A 16,939-nucleotide genomic window follows, 5' to 3' on the forward strand; every position below is an offset into this window, starting at 1 on the left:
TTTTGTCTGAGATCATACATAGCATCATGCGCAAATGCTTCTTGTGTTCTTTGCCAAGGGGTTATGAAGGCTCCATCCATGCAGCTGGGAATGCAGGGATATTGCTGATGCAAAGAGGAATGTGTTTCGCAGGGCTGCAGTATGCGCCTCCATGATCTAAGATGAGAAAAACATGCCATCGGGATGTCTTTGATTGCTTTAACCTTTCTGTCCTCCACATTCAGGCAGCCCCTGGCGCTGCTCTCTTGCTTCCAGCCAAGATTCCAGCCTCTTTCCAAATATCCCATTTTAAGTAAGCAGGTGGCCGAAGTCTTCCTGAGTCCAGGAACATCTTACCTCCGGCACGGTCTAAACCACATCAAAACAAAGGAAAAAAAACCAACAGAAACCCAGCGTGAACTCAGGCCAGTGCTTGTCTCTCTGTTTCTGACTATGCAATGCGTATTCTGTGAATAAATTCATTTCTGCGTGTTTAATCTGACACCTTTTGCAAGCAATACACTCACTCAAAACACCAGCAATGAATAAACACTACCAGCCTCTTGCAGATATTTCATTGGGTAGCTAATTCACAAATGATTGACTAGCCAAGTAGTGAGAGCATATGGAGGCTCTGTGAGCGACTGTCAACACGAGGAAAGTAGTCAGGGAAGCCAATTGTTAAGAACTGAAAACAATAGCGAACAAGAAAGTCCTTGAAGGAATGTGGCACTGGGTCTGCTCAAAGCATGAATTTATGAAAACGCGTGGCCAAAACAAAAGAAGATGGCAGCATCATTTCCTATATATGCTCCTCGTTGTTGGTTGTTATTATTCCAATTTTTGACACTTGAATGAAATGTGGTATAATTGGGCTTCATAGCTGCTGCTTCAGGCGACATCAATTGCCTTTTTTAAAAATGATGATGGCGTTGAGGGAGACTCTTTTTTTCCTTTTATGTTTTGAAGCTGCTGTACTCTCAGTGCCACTCGTACAATACACGAAAGGGGCATTGTACTCCTGGGAGGGTCTGCAGGGCTGGGGACTGATCCCATGAAGAAATATGAGATGGAGAAGAAAAGAAAAGTAAACATAGTGTAGGATGTTACGCTAAAGCTAATCCCAAGATATCCCTTCCTCTTTTTCCTCTCTGGGTTTTCCTTACCGATAGCTCAAGAGTTTCACTTCCTTCCCTGTAGCACGCAGAGTGTATAACATTACAGGTGTATGCAAGAAAACTCCATTCCCTGCCTCCCTTTGCTTTGATTCAGTAATCAATTCTGTCAAGTTTGAAGGACCTAAAGCTGTCATGAAAGGAAAATCATTCCTTAAACTGTGTTTATTTCTGCTACAAAAAAACACCTCTGCATCTTTTGTTTGTATTGATAGGTATACTGCAGGATTTGGTTGGCTTATTTTGACTTGGGGAGGAAATAAGATGAGAAGCATTATGTTTTTCAAAGTTGGATTCAGCAGGGAAAGGGAAGATGTATTCATCATTCTGCTTTTGCATTGAGAAGCAATTCTTTAGGAGGTAGAACAAATCTTTAAAAAATAATGCTGAAAATATTCTAATGACTAAGAAGACTGAATGAGCCTATTGTGGCTGAATCCTTTGTGGGGCATAGATCCTTCTGGGTACGTTTCAAATGTCACATCATGCCCCTCGTTCCTGCTGCTCCTCAAACCCACCAGTACAGGGCTGGTTAAGCCCCAGCATAGAGCAGTGTTTCATTTCAGTGTCCCCAAGGGAACTTCAGCCCCCTGAGGCCGCTGGGGTGCCCTGCCCTTACAGCCTGTTCCCTTGCCTCTGTTCCCAGCGTTAGGGTTTGGGTGGTGATGTAGAGCCGAAAGAAGTAGAGAACTTTGTGTCTACGGTAAGAGAAGCCTTTGCATTACCTGAATGATAGGTGGAACTGGTGCTGGGAGAGAGAAGGGAAATTAGTTGAGCCATGTCTGTATAGCTTTAAAACCAAAATACTTGCATAACTTGAAGGCAGTTTCCCTTCAGATGGACCCAAATAAAGGGTTTGGATCCAAACACCCCCAAATGAAGGACCATCTGTACCGTAGCTCTGTTGTAGCCGCTTCACAGAAAACCTGCCAAAGGATGCGCTGGATGTAGCCCTTCTGCCAGGTGCTGTCAGCAGCAGTGGATGCTGGGTTCGGATGTCAGGAGGTTCCTCCTAAAATTAACAAACATACATACTTGCGCAGATCCCTGGGTGAGCAAAATGACTCCCCTTGGTGCTCTCAGGCAGCAAACTTTCCTCTTTTGCAAAGGCCTAAATTTGTGCATAAAGAAAAGAAAATGCCACTGAGAAAGAAAGAGCATAAATGGGGAAGCACATCCACAATAACAGAAATGTCAGTTTTTAACGTTACAGCTTGTAAACAGGATGTATGTAAACTCCCCCTCCATGCACGCGTGCATATGTGCGCGCTGTGTTTTGGGCAGCAATCCTTTTCCTCACTTCTCTTACCGTCTGGCAGGAGCATTCAGTGCATATTGCCTCTTTAATGTTTCTTTTTGCCTCTCACCAACCCTTTCCCCCAGGCACCCCACCAGGAGTTTTTGATGTTGACTAGTGGAGATGCTGCCTCTCTACCACAGGGTTAGACTTGTGTCTTCCTGCTCTTACTCGGTCATACAGGTGCTAGGGACAGGAGTGGTGGTAGAGACATGTTTTCCCCTTCTCCCAGCGTCTCCTTCTGACTTTTCATTCTCACCAAAATGCCAGACTTTGATTACTTTAAGGCTCTGCCAGCCGGTAAAACCCATTTCTTCTTCCTCTTCTTATTAGTGAGATCCCAAGTGGCGGATCCCCCGTGACAGCCAGCACTGCTGCCAGGACCTGACGCGGAGCTGGGGGCTGCCTGCGGGTGCCGAGCTGTAGCAGAGCGAGCAGAATCTGGGGTGCTCGTATTGGCAGGTAACTCTTGGAACTTCATTGCCTAAAGATATAAATTTCAGTGCAATTCTTAGGTGTAGGCATTTAACTACTAATGATTTAGGATCTAAAACAATTTTAAAATACTATTTTTAATGAAATCTTTGCAGTTAACCTTTAACTGCTTCCAGTTCACAGAATCCTTTACAAGAAAGGGCAGGAAATCAATAGCTCTAAAAAGCCAAAGCAACAGCCCTAGCATCAGCATGTGCCATATCATAGTGGTGTGCCAGTGCGAGCAATCGCCTAGAGCAAGCAGGAGGTGACATAGACGAGCCATCCATCTGCCTGGGTTACTTTTGCATTATAATCTGGCTCACAAGGAATCCTGTAAGGAAAAAGGAGGATGAAGGTTGGTTTCATCACCAAGCCGTTATCAGGGGAACCTGGGGCAAGTGATGTTTGTCCGCACAGGAATCCCTAAATCCATTGATTTCTGAGAGCTCATTAGTGTGAGTATGGCAAGCAAGATTTTGACCTGCTTTTTTGGTGTTGTGCTGGTCCTGGAAATTGTTCTTACTTTTGACTCTACTACCAGTACTATAAAACAGGAAGAGGCTTAAAATTAAGCTAGCTGTTTATCAACCTCAATTTCTATCTCTATGCAAACAAACCAAAACCACACAGCCCCATACACCCCCTGTTCAGTGAGCTTTCCTGCTTTCCTTTGTTCAGCTTTTCCATGCTTTTGTCTTAGATGTTAGAAGGTTGGACACAAGGTCATTCACTAACCATTTCATGTGGATACAGCAAGTCAGTTCAGGTCTTCTCCCCCTCCCCTCAATTCATCTGACATCTCTGCTGTGCAGTAATGGGGCTGAAAACACAGTCCTCATGGTAAAAAATAAAAAAGTGCTGCTGTTCCACAGGAGTGCTGGGAAAGGATGTCCCAGATGGGTGTCTGTGCAACTCAGAATGGGTTGTTTGGATGTCACATATTACTTAGGCAGTAGATTAGTATGAGTATGAACCCTTTTAAGCAGAAGCTGGGAAGGGGTTAGAAATACTTCTGTCATCAATAATTACAGGAACTTCTGTTCAGCCTTTGCTGCTTCTTAAGGCCTAGGACAAACTCCTAGACCACAGGGAAGGGTAGTTCAGGGAGGATATTATTCATGGGTGTCAAAAACCCCAAGCATGTTTCACTTGCCGATAGCAATTACTGTGGTGGCAGGGCTCTGCCCAAATATTGCCATGGATATGGACTCTGATCTCCTCTGAGTTGTTCTGCCCAGTTTCTGGAACTGACTCCTCTGTGTCTTAAACAATTATTCAAATCTATATGCTCGCTTTCCCTGTCTGTAAAAATGGGCTGACTTCCCTCACTAGCATATTTGGGGAACAAATTAATAATGTCAGGCACTCAAGAGGAAAAGTTTTTCAATGTGTATTTGCTCTGCAAAACTGCTCAATATTGTTATTATTTATTATGCTGTGGACTCATCACTCAGCTCCCTTCTGCCAGAAGCTGCTTTGAAAGATGGATAAGTTGCACAAAAATTATTTTCCTTCAGTTTTCTTTGTGAGAAGGTTTTAAATGTGGCGTGAGGAGGGGTGTTTTTGTGAAGGAGGGCAAAGGAAGACAAGCTGCTGTGATGAAATGGGTTTGAAAAGGTGGAACCAGGGAAAAATAATTTCTAACCTAAAATTCAGACTGTTGTCTTACCAAATCTTTACTCAGATAAAAGGCCCAAATGCATGAGTATAAACAGTCCTTTTACTACCTGCAGATGTATTTATAACATGTCGGTTTTCTCTCTGTGTTGTCTCTCCCTCCACACTGATACAGTAGACGTAAAAGGCAGGGATAGGTGTGAATAGCCCTAATTACTGTTTGCGAATTCTGCGTTTCATGTAGCTGATAGATACCAACGTTGCTCCTGTCTCACTCTCTACTTCCAGTGACTTTCCATCTGGTGCAACTCGTGCTGTACGCTCCCTCAGGATAATGTGAAAACTACTGTGAAAGCAGAGTCATTGATTTTTGTAGGTTTAGTGCCAGAGCAATTTTAGATGGCACAAGGCTGATTTCCTTGACTTTCGCTTTCCTGCTCTTGATACTTCTGTGTCAAACTCAACACCTTTCCCAACACTATCCTCCTCCTCATAATAACAAAGTACTCAGCACCTCCTCCTCCTCACTAGCGCTGTCAGCAGGAGCGGTGGAAGGGTGCTACAGGCGACTGTGTTTGTTTTGACAGCGCCAACTTTCAAAAGAATCTGCTGAGTTAGTGGGAGGTCTCGATGTGTTTGTGCTTCTAAACATGATTGTTTAATCCCGTTTTGGGGATATTTCACCACTGCTCATCCATTGTGCAATGAGAGTGGTAAAGTTACAGCCTGGACTTCAGATCCCTCCTGCGTTACGATAGCCATCGTGGTGAAGAATTTGATCTGCTGCAGCTCTCTCGTCTTGTAGGCAGCTAATGACGTGGAGGGACTTTTCCAGGCCTTCCAATTAGTCTGTGATAATGGAATAAGTAGCGGGGAGGTTATTTTCCCGTGCTATTGTAAAAAGTCTGCTGAAGGCTCCATTTTGGTTTTACGTACGTGACCATTTATCACAGTAAAACGTCTAAGTTAATATGCATGACCAAATCGGTGAGATCACGATCAGACCCTGAAGCAGGGCCGTTCGGGCTGCCAGCAGTGGCGTTCGCAAACACACTAAAAGGCCAAAGTGATTTTGCCTGAGTTAAAGGATATCGTTATAGATGGATTCTCACATTTTGTCTTTCAAGGGTCAGTGACACAAGGTGCCATGATTTATGACGTGGCACTGGAATCCCTGATTAATTGTCTGACACTGCTGATATGCAGAAGATGACATGCAAAGCGTTTTTCCCAAGCATTTTGTAAAATGTAGCAGGCAGGGAATGGACTGTCAGAGACTGAAGTTCAGACGTTGGGACTGCCTGCTCACAGAAAGCACGTTAAATCATCGCATTATTCCTCCAGCCTCTCTCATCCCACTTGCGGGGCTTATCCCTCTTCTCTGACTACACAGGGAGATCAGAGTCCTAACGCCGTTCCTCTGAACAGTGTCAGAGTTACATGTATAGAGCAAATGCCTTCAGCAAAATCTCTGTGGCGACGGAGACCATTTACATGTAGCGAGCGAGGCTATTTAGGTAGGTGCCAACCTGAAAGCTACTTATTTCTGAGCTCTTTGAGGACTCGGACCTTGCGAGATACCAAATGTAAGTGGATAAACGGTTTTTGCATGTGTAAGTCCAGCGGCCCCTTCATAGAAGTGATAGAAGCAGCCGGGAAAAATGGAGACTCTGCCCAAATTCTTTTGAAATAAAATCCTGCATTTTAATCGGTGAATTTCCTGCATTTATCTGCAGGCTATTGTTTCTTTTTATTTTGCAGCATGCCTGCTCAATTCATGAGACATTTTTGTTTCATTTCCAAGATGTGGGATAGGCAGTGAACTTAGCTTTAGAGCTGTAAGTCTTTTTCTTCCGCACCTAAAAAAAATCCCACCTGCTCTCTCTTTATATATTACCACCCTGCCTACGGCTGAGATAGGGATGTAGGGAGACAGAAAGTGTATCTGTGAGTGCGTTGCTCATGCTTATATTCCAAATGAACATGACATTATCTTTGAACTTAAAGCCACTTCTTTGAATAACTACATTTTTTACATGGCACAACGGTGTGCCACAGCTTATAACAAAAATACATCTGCAGATGGAACTTAAGTTTAGCCTGCGGGGACTGAATCCTCCTGTTTATCAGTTTGTGCATACAGGGACGAACCCTGCAGTGGTCCTTCCCAAAAATAAAACTCAGGCATTTGCTGCTCAGGGAATTGTGGGCAACTCTGTGTGTGAGGGGACTTGGGGAGGGAGAGGACTTCCAAAGGGAAAGGCTGCAGCTCAAAACTCAGTATTACCGGGGCACAGCTCTGTACCCAGGCGGTGCAAAGCATGTGTGATGTGAGGGGTTCACCCGTTCTTCCTTCTTGAAGTTCAATGGCAATTGAGTCTGTTCTAGTTTCGAGCTGGGACTGTTCTCCCTCCTGACATCCCCACTCCTGTGCATTTGACAGTTTGTGGTCTGATCATCTGTATGAACTCCTTGGAGACAACCATGCACGTTGAGCCAGAGGACATATATCTTTTGCTCTCTCCTTTTGTGCACTGAAAGGATTTTATTTTGAAAGTCACACTATACAACAGCCATTTCAGAGGGTGACTCTCAGCTCCTCTGCAAACAGAAGAGAGCTTTGCATGCAATTTAATATAAAACAAGGTTATGTCTTTAATTAAATTATTTAATCCCATTTTTTTGAGAGAAAAGTCTTTTTTATGAGTTTAGAAACAAGGAGGCAAAAATTCTGGGGTTTTGTTTTTTCAGTCTTGAATGTCTTCAGTCTCCTTGTATTGCTCATTTAACTGCTCTGTGTTTATGCTTCTCTTCTGTGGAAAGGGGATAGCACTTATTTGTCTCTATAAGGTTTTGGGTATGTGATGTAGTCTTATTTATAAAGTATGCTGTGCACTGCCAGTTGTAAGAATCAAGCGTAAGCCCCAAATATCTCTGTATTATTAATTTTGGCACTAGCAAGACATCTAATTTTTACAGCTGAAGATGGCTTCTCCTTTTTAATATTAGTCCTTCCCATTTCACAAGGTGAGCTGCGTTTCTGCTCTCCGAGGGAAATGGCCTGGAATTCACAAACCGGAGTTGAATGGCAAAAAAAGGGACAGAGAAATTAGGAAGAATGGCCAAATAAGCCAGGCATATGCACTGCATTTTTCTTTCACGTTTCAGTCATGAGTCACACTGTGGTCCTCCTTTCCAGACGAGCTGACCGAGGCAGAAGGAAGAAAAGTAACTCCGATCACATAATAAGCTAGAACTTGAACAGGAATCCAATTAGCTCTCTTGTTTTAACGTTAAACTACGTTGCCTTGACCTCAGCCCACAGGTAGTGTTAACGTCCATGGCTATTGTCAGGCAGTTGTATGAATGTGTTACAAAATTAAATAATGTGGCATTGTGCTGCATGACTAGCACTTACGCACTAAATTATCACAGCTCTCCCTGACCTTGGCAGCATCATAGGGTTCATATTTTCAGAAAGATGAATTGTTCTCAGAACAATTTCTTCAATGTTTTAAACACACACACTTTTCTTTAACCTTATGGACACACAGTTTTTACCTCCTTGTACTGTTATGATTTTAAAAACACCAGTCCCAAAACAATGCCAACTGAAGTCAATAAAAGGGCTCTTACTTCTGTGCTCTGGTACTTTATACTCAAATGAAACTATAGGATTTGGGCCCAAAATAGGATAAAAAGATGAAGTGTACAGCTTTATGGACTTGAAAAGAAAATCTTTTAGCCATGTTTTCAAATTCTTGGCCACTCTTTTCTAGGGTCTAAGAGCAGCAAGGCAGGACACCGTGATTCTCTTTCAAGGCTCAGCATCCACCGGTTAATTTGTAATTGTGTAATCTTCTCAAGATTTGTTCGTAGTTGTAGTTCAGAGCAGGAGCAAAGGATGAGTTTGCGTATTTTTTCACGTGAATATTAAGGACGTATTAAGGAAGTTACAAAGTCAGTAGGCGGAAGCAGAGCCTCCTTGTCTATATCGCCTGCTACCAACGGCTGCTGATGATTTTGCTCCCCAGGCAAAAGAGTAAGCCAAATTCAGCACTGGGCAACTTGAACCAGCCATTGCTCTCTTTAATTTAGACGGCAAGGTGAAAGATGACCTCTGCTTTTCAGGCCATGTGTTGGGTTCCTATACAGCGCTCAAAGTGTTTCTCCTTGCGAGAGGTTTGTTACAGACAGCAGGTACTGAGGCCATACAGGCATCATCGTGAGTGTCAACATTTGCAGACTAAGACTTCCCGTCAGGTATTGCCATGGCTCAAGCGGTCTCCATGGACTACACTGCAGCTAAGGGCTCTGCTTTACATTGCACGTTTGTGGCGAGTATGGCTTAGCTCTGTTGTATAAGGTACGAAATAGTAACTTTAGTCTGTTCTGATGACTTACATTGTCCACATTCAAAATTGCCTTGTACTAGACATCTACTGTGTTGGCAAGCTGTATTTGGAGAGAAAATCATTTGCAGACCAGCTGCACCGTTGGTCTCTGGGTTCCTGTAGGTTCCCACTTATCCAAGGGACTGGTTATGGAATAGGGAGTTTTTCAATGCTGTGTGCCCTGTTCATGCATAAACCCAGCTGAAATGTCCATGCATCAGGCACATAGGTGCTAAGGAATCAAAAGTATTATATTATTTTTAATCAGGATTACAATACAAATGCCATGCTATGCACAGTTCTGATCTCCGCAGCTCGAGAAGGACATAGTGCAGTTAGAAATGGTCCAGAGAAAGGGTAAATAATACACTTAAAGGGATGGAGCACTTGAATTTATGGGGAGAAACTAGAGCAGCTGGGACTCCTCCGTTTGGAGAAGGCTGAGAAGGGGAAAGGACTGAGTTTTACAAAGCTAGTGGATGATGAGGTGAAAGCAGAAGGACAATCCATCAAATCCTGCAGTACGAGAGCTAGGAGGCACTCTGTATTTGGTAAGAAATTGTCTGAAAATAGGCAAAAGGAGGGAAGTTATTTACAAAGCCGTTTGTGAACTGGGATGCAATGGCAGTTGTGGGAGCAGACAGTATTGACAACAGGGGATTAGGCAAATTCACAGACAATTGATACATAACCTGATGCCGAGGGGGATAGGCACAGGTACCACACCCTGTAATATCCCTGATCCAGTAACCACAGGTGCTGTGGGGATGTGAGGGGTGTGGATGGCAGGCAGTGGGGAGGCTTGTATGCTCTCCCCTTGTTCTAACAAGGTTGCTTTTTAAACCAGGTAGGTTGCAGTTTGGGGGCTTTTTTGTTCATGTTTTTCACAGACTGCTTACGTAAATTTTAGAACTTACTGCCACAAGATATATTTGACTCTAAGGGATGAACAGGTTTAAAAATTACATGAAATCAAAGATTCAACAGGAATGTAGATACCGATAACGTTCTGTATGCACGTATACATTTATTTCTTTAAATCAGTGGGTGTAAAACTCTCACGGTGGGTGCGTGTGCAAGCATTAGGATGTGTGTGTTAAGAACTTCAGGTCCCTGCAGGAAGTTACGCTGTTACTGTTCATTACAGCGCTTCCTACGCATTGCTTTGAAGCATCTCCTGTTGGCCACTGTCAAAACCAGAATGGATCATTGGTCTGACCTAGTGCAGTAATCCCTAGGTTTATATCTTTGTTAATTAAAAACTGCTTTTGACTGGCTGTCTTGTGAACAGAGAGATAAAAAAGAAGAATCACATCATTTAAACAAGTTATTAATTTAACATTAAAAACAAAGGGAAGGAGTGGAAAACACACTTGTAGCCTTTTCTTGGAGATAGTTTTCCAGTGCAGTGTAACACAAACAGATTAACTGCAGTGTTTATTCAGTGTGAAAAAGCAGTTCCAAGAGCCCCAGGTGCTTGCCAAGTCCATAATTGTACCTCCTTAAATACTTTCATTACTTGGAAGTACAATAAGAGAAGCAGAGACACATGCTTTCTATTTTCTTGTCAACAAAACACCTCCAAGAAATTAAACTCTATTTTCTCTAGAAATTTTCAGCAAGAAAATCTTGAAGAGGAGGGGAAGAATGCCTCAGAATGATGGCAGAACGCCCCCTTGGAGGGATTTCTATGTGCAGAACAAGGGACTGAACTGAAACAGTAAGAGTCACTTTTATTAAAGTTTCATTAAATTGTGGAGACCATTAAGGGCTGCAGCATTTAAACACGACTCTAGATTCTGTGTCCTACCAACATAATAGCAAATAAAAGAGATGTTATTTTCTGTAGAGTTCGGCTGTACTGCTGTCCTCACAGCAGAGCTAGTGTGAACCAGGGAGTGTCCAGAGATCATTTACTCCCTCACTACACCAAAGCCATCAGTCCTCGGGTATACAGCAAAGACAGCTCAGAGAAAGGCTCCTGTGCTAATGTCCACGTAGTGCTTTAGCTGTCACTGCAGCTTTGTCTCCACTCTTACTTCTCTCTCTGCTCATTGCCTGACCCATGTTGGCCATGGTCAGATAACTTTTGGGTTTTGTCCTCTCCCCTATCTCCTATGCGGGAGAGAATCATGGGATCATAGAACAGCCCAGGTTGGAAGGGACCTCGAAAGATGATCTGGTCCAACCTTTCGTGGGAAAGGGAGCCTAGCTGAAATTATCTAGCACCCTGTCCTATTGCATCTGGAAAACCGCCAGTGATGGGGACTCTACCGTGTCCCTGGGGAGGCTACAGGGCTACACGGGCTACAGGGCCTTCACAAGGACCAGCTGGGTCCTCCTGCCACAGGTGCCAGGGCTTCTCCTCCTCCATGGGGCCAGCCTGCTGCGCTTTGGCCATAAGTTACAAAATTTCAGCCAGTTGCTACAGTACTGAACCCAGAAACTTGCGCCCGTCAGGAGCATGGTATCTTCTGGAGATGTGTAGATTTTATCTTGGAGACATCTGTGATAGTTTGCTCTGATGGCTGATGTCCTTACACCAAAATACAGATTTTCTGGGCAATCCATCTGTTTAGTCTATAAGTGATACGCCTCTTCTCTTTTGGCTTTGTCTTCTGTTTCATTAGTTGAGAAGAAAGGCAAGAACCTTTCCAAAGGCGGGGGCGAGTGCCTTTCTTCAGCCTTGTCCTAATGTCCTGGTGTGGAGCTGTCGTTCTGCCCTCCCCCTCAGCTAAGGAAAGAAATACTAACTTGGAGTGAAATACTAACTTGGAGTGCGGTTGAAGTGTTCCGTCTAAATGCATAATGGTAAAATTGGACATCATTAAATGCCCACAGGTCATCTGCGGATAAGCCTTGGTGTAATCTGATCCTCAGCCCTATCCAGGCCTTATTGTTCAAAGGATATCGGCAGAAGTTTTGCTTTGAGGTTTTTATGTTTTAAGGAATGCCTTAGTCAAACAAAACTGCGTTTCTGAGCTTCTCCCTCCCGAATGCCAACCATATGTAGTCTAACCCAGCTCTCTGGGGAAAGGCATGTGGCGGCTGAGATTTCTTCTTCATACCAGTCAAAAAAAAAAGAAAAAAAGTAAAGTTCTGCTTCAGAAATTGCATCTGAACACAAGTGTAACAAGAATTGCTCATCTCACAGTGAGAACAAGCCTGTACAGTTACACGAAATTTGGTCTTGAGAAAAGCAGTCTGAATATTTTATTTATTCCTCTCATATCCCTTTATGTCTTAAGCCTTGATTACATAGCTAAAAAGAATTTCCCTCATCTTTTTTAAGAGAGGTTGTGATGTGCCGTGTTGTCTCTCTCCAACTAGTTTCATACTGCACTAACCTGTGATAATGAAAAGCGATGCTTTCTCAGTGCTCAGTGGTAGGTGAAAGAATGATATCTATCCGATGATCCTAGTAAGAATTCAATTGTATTATTATACGATGCTTGGGGAGATACCGAACAATACGCACCTGAAATCTTAAAATTCCTCCTTTCTCACTGGAGGGGGGAGGTGTTTCTCTGGGAGGAACATAGTTCAGAAGTAGCCCCCGCAGGATAGCCGAGACAGCGAGGTTCCCGGTGCGCGTTTGTAAGGAGACATCTCCCTTCCCCGGTACCCACGGAGCCTGGCACATTGTGATATGCTCCAGTGACAGACCTGGGAATACAAAGTGTGAGAAGACACTTGCCAATTTTATTTCCCTGAATCCAACAGCCCTTTTTAATGGCAGAAGAATGTCTGCATTTCCACGTCAGTTTAATAGTTTGCCTGTAGATCACATCCCTTCCTATCACAAAGAAATCATTTTATCCTGCTGTGTAATTAATACACATGTACAGTGTGGCAAACATTTTCCTGTAGACTGCTTATTTTGCCTGTAAATTACAGGAAATCCTATACAATACACCTGGGAGCCCTGCAGCTTGAAATTAGAATACAAACCGTCCCCACCTCTTCTTGCTTGGCCAGCTTACCAGTCAAATTTCAGGACTCTTTTTAGTTTGGATGTGTAATAAATTCTGGTAGTGATGGACTCAACTCGCTTCTATTCACCTTAATATTAATACAGGTTTTAATTCCAAAATGAAACCAGTTTATGGCTCACAGAATTACTACAAAGGGATGAAACTGCACGGAGATTTCCTGTTGTGGATTTTGTTCTGACACACATGCAACATACAAATTTGTAACAAAATCCCTACAGTTTAAGGTATATTGGCAGTAAAATCGGTGGCCAAGCCTTAGTTCTGTGTGATGTCACATCTATATTAGCCCTGAGATAGTATTAAAATAGCAACAGCTGTTATTTGTTGTAGACACATAGACTTTTTAAAAGGAGGCTCCATATTTTCCCTTTCTTGCTGGTACTCTGTGAATCTCAGTGACAAAAGAGCTTGCCAGGAAAACGGTAGTGCCGACTGCCAGAGTGTAGTGACCACTAGTCCTCATTAGTTCGGTGCAGACTAATTGCGGTGCGTGACCTTCATTTCATGTATTATTGGTGTGTGTGGACAGAGGGCTTTCCGCCAGCATGGGTTGCAGAATATACCTCGAGCCTCTCGATGGTTTTTGACCTCCACACTGCAAAATGTGCAGCTTTATCTCTTGCTGTTAAGTAAATGCTCCAGTTCAGGAAGGGTACAGGAGTTTGGGGAAAAGATAGCTTGTAGCTCTCCAGTACTCTGCGGGCTGCTGACGGCTGTGGTGAAGCTGCTTCCCCAGAGCGCTCTGCCAGACATAATCACATCCCTACAGGTGAGAGGGGTAATTCAGTCTCTTTGAAGCTCTCTCCTGGCTCTGGCTCCTTCTCTCTTAAACTGGGAACGGCAATTGCATCTGTTTATTAGCAAGCATCAGAGACTAGCAAATTTCCATCGCTAAGAAGATCTGCTAGAAGCAGGCCAAATCCTGCTCTGCATTTCAGCAGGATAAGTCTCGTCGAAACCAAGGTTCACACTGTATAGCTGTTGAGCTGCCTTGATGTTTGACGATGCAGTTCAAAAAACGTGTTCTCCTGAAAGCGTAATAAGAGTAAGTTTGTATGCAGCTTTCCAGGGTAGCTGTGCTTGGTGGAGCAGTCCCAGTAGATATTCCTCCTAGGCATGGCTGGTCGATTTGGGTGAGGAAGCAGGGAGTAGTGGGAAAATCAAGTCTTTGAACCCAACTGTGGTTTTTTTACTATTGTATTTCTAACTTCCCTCCATCAAAGGTACCCTCCCGGCCCTGGGCGCTTTAGCAAGATGTTATTCGCAAGGTTTGAATAGGAGTTTGCAAATGCATAGGAACTCGGCTGAGCAGGAAGATCTGCTCAGGTCTAGGCTTCATCAGTGTCTCAGAAAATCAGAAAACCCAAATGGTGTTGCTCTGTAAGGCTTCTGATGCACTGGTGTCACTGGAAGCTGTTACTTTAAAGCCATGATGTCACTGTGGAGAAATATGATGTCAGGGCTGTAAAAGAAGAAAATAAAACTTGCTAAAATTCCTTTTCACATTTGGAAGTTTCTGTTTTCCATTGAACAGAAAATACTCTGTTCTCTTCCCTGTGACCTTCACCTTCTTTATAAGTACCCCTGCCAAGAGTGCTAAGGGTACACAGGAACCACCATTCCCCTTCTCCCTGTGGGAATATAGCTACCTTTTATTACTAGAACTAGTTCTTTCTTTAATGGTTTTGCAGTAAAAGTTAAAAAAAGAGTGTGAGAGAGAAGAAGAAAGTGGCCTTTTTAACTGCTACAAGAGGTATTAAATAGTCAGCCAACCTCTGGAATCACTTCTCGTTTTCCATGAAGCTGGGTAAGGAGTGTTATGGAGTTTTTTGGGTAAAGTTTATTGGAGCTTCACAGTAGGACTACAAAAATGTGGATACTCTGATTGTTTTTGTTTAATAAGACTCAGGGCTCCTGGCTCTACCTTGCTTTAAAGTCTTATTGCCCCTTAAATTTTCTCCAGGAGTCGAGTCCACGGTTTAAAAAAATCATTCACATGAATATCATTTTGTCTTATCCTGCAGTGCACTATGTACCTTTGGTATTTACTCAGCTCCATGACACAATGCGGCTTCTTGCAGGGTCTTCTGGTGATGTCATGGGTGACTCGTATGTCCTTTTCATAGATCACTTGTCCAGAAACCTGGGAAATGAAAAGAGAGTTTGAATCAACACCAAAAGTTACAGATCTGGACTGTGACTATGTATCTGCAAGTTTGATTTGGGTGGGTAAAATTGGTGGGTTGATTTGGGTTGCAAAAAGGTAAATCGTGGTTTGGCTTTCAACTGCTTCCTCCTCTTCTGGTAATGATGTAGTGACTAGCTTTGAATTTTTGGACTGTTTCCATCCTTTGACATGACAATGGCTCTCAGCTCTCACCAGGAGTGAGCAAAGCAATTAGGAGCAGATGAAATGACTCAAGCTCCCATTAGGCTTAAACCAAGCCTGTTCTTAGGAGTTTAAGTTTGTTGAATCTTTTCCTTTATTTCCTGTCCGTGTTTTTTCTTTCTGGCTAACTATCTCCTACAAGGTTCTGCCACTGGAAGCAGGGATATTTAAAACAGTAAGAAACAGGTAGTGAAATAAGAACTGCAGACAAGCCACATTTTGTACGCCCGAGAGTCCCAAATAAATATTGGTATTTCCTGAGCTCATCTGAACCAAATTCAAAATCTTTTGGTCTTGTCCTTCGCTAATTTTTGTGTTAACCTTGGTAATGCTGAAAATGGACTAATGTTTAATCATTGTTTACTCTGTCCTTACTTGCTGTGTCTGAAGGCGTATTTCTCTCATGGGCTTGATACAACTCTGTTGAAAGTCTGGTTGAGTCAAAGGTATGCCTGTGGCCGGCACCACGATATTCCCTGTTTTGGGGTGTTGGGAGTTCAAATCACAGGTCTGGAGCCTAGCCCAGCTGTATGTGGTGCCTAGAGCCCCACCAGACCTCCTCCACTTAGTGAAAATGGTTTATAGCCATTCACTCAAGGACTAACAAGACCCGCTTCCTTATGAGGGATGTTCTCTCAAAGGTGGAACCAAGTTTTACATGGTGCATTTGAGAACAGTTTGTTTGGGCAGTCTTTCAAGCCCTCTCCTAAGCCTCTTGGATTTTGTCATTGATGAAGGCTGACTTGTGCTCATATGTTGGTCTTCGTCCCAACTGGGTATTCCTCCTTAGTCCCGCACACCATACCTGTCTTACGTTACTGGTGGGGCCACGTACTCAATCTGTTACCCTACCCAAAAATTTCATTGAACGTTAATCTGGTCCTGATTGAGAGCTGCCACTGGAAAGGGCATTGTCTGAGTTGTGTTCATCCAAGGAAGAGAAATTAGCAATTAATGACAGAAAAACCTGAGACAAAGCCTGCATTTGTTTAAGAGTGGTTCAGTGTTTGGTAAACCTTGTTCTCACACAGGGTATTTTGGCAATGTTTTAGACAGAGCTTCTTAGATGGTGCTGTGGATGTCAGATTAAAAGGACAAGTAAAACAAATATTTTTTTCTATGTGTTACTGGTTAGATTATCTTGTTTAAAATAATACTTTTATCATCTAGCTCTTTTTCTAACCAGCCTAGGAATGCCAGAGGCTCAGCAAGCTTGGTAGTTCTTCTGGTAGGTGAAAGAATCATGATAGGAGTGGATATTCCCAACCTCGCACAACTCTAATTAAGAGTAATTCTCAGTAATGGACTTTGGCTGCAGGCTAAATAAATACCACTCCTGAATATTTTTCTTAAATCATGCAGGATTGTGTTAATTGAAACTCTCACATCTTCTTCTAGATTGAATCCAACTCTGTGTTCTCCAATTTCTGTCGTCTTGTGTGTGTTGCTGAAGTGCATCTGCTAATAGTGGTGTAATTAAAGGCATGGCTGTATTACCTTTCAAATCTTTTGTTACAGGGGTCATGTGTTGCCTGGCCTCAAAAAACTGTCTTTGAGCTGAAACATGGCATGCAAAGTTGCTGCAAAAATAAGATCTTTGTTTTACCAGTTGAAAA

This window comes from Pelecanus crispus, chromosome 3 (genome assembly GCF_030463565.1).
Source record: "Pelecanus crispus isolate bPelCri1 chromosome 3, bPelCri1.pri, whole genome shotgun sequence".
Taxonomy (NCBI): domain Eukaryota; kingdom Metazoa; phylum Chordata; class Aves; order Pelecaniformes; family Pelecanidae; genus Pelecanus; species Pelecanus crispus.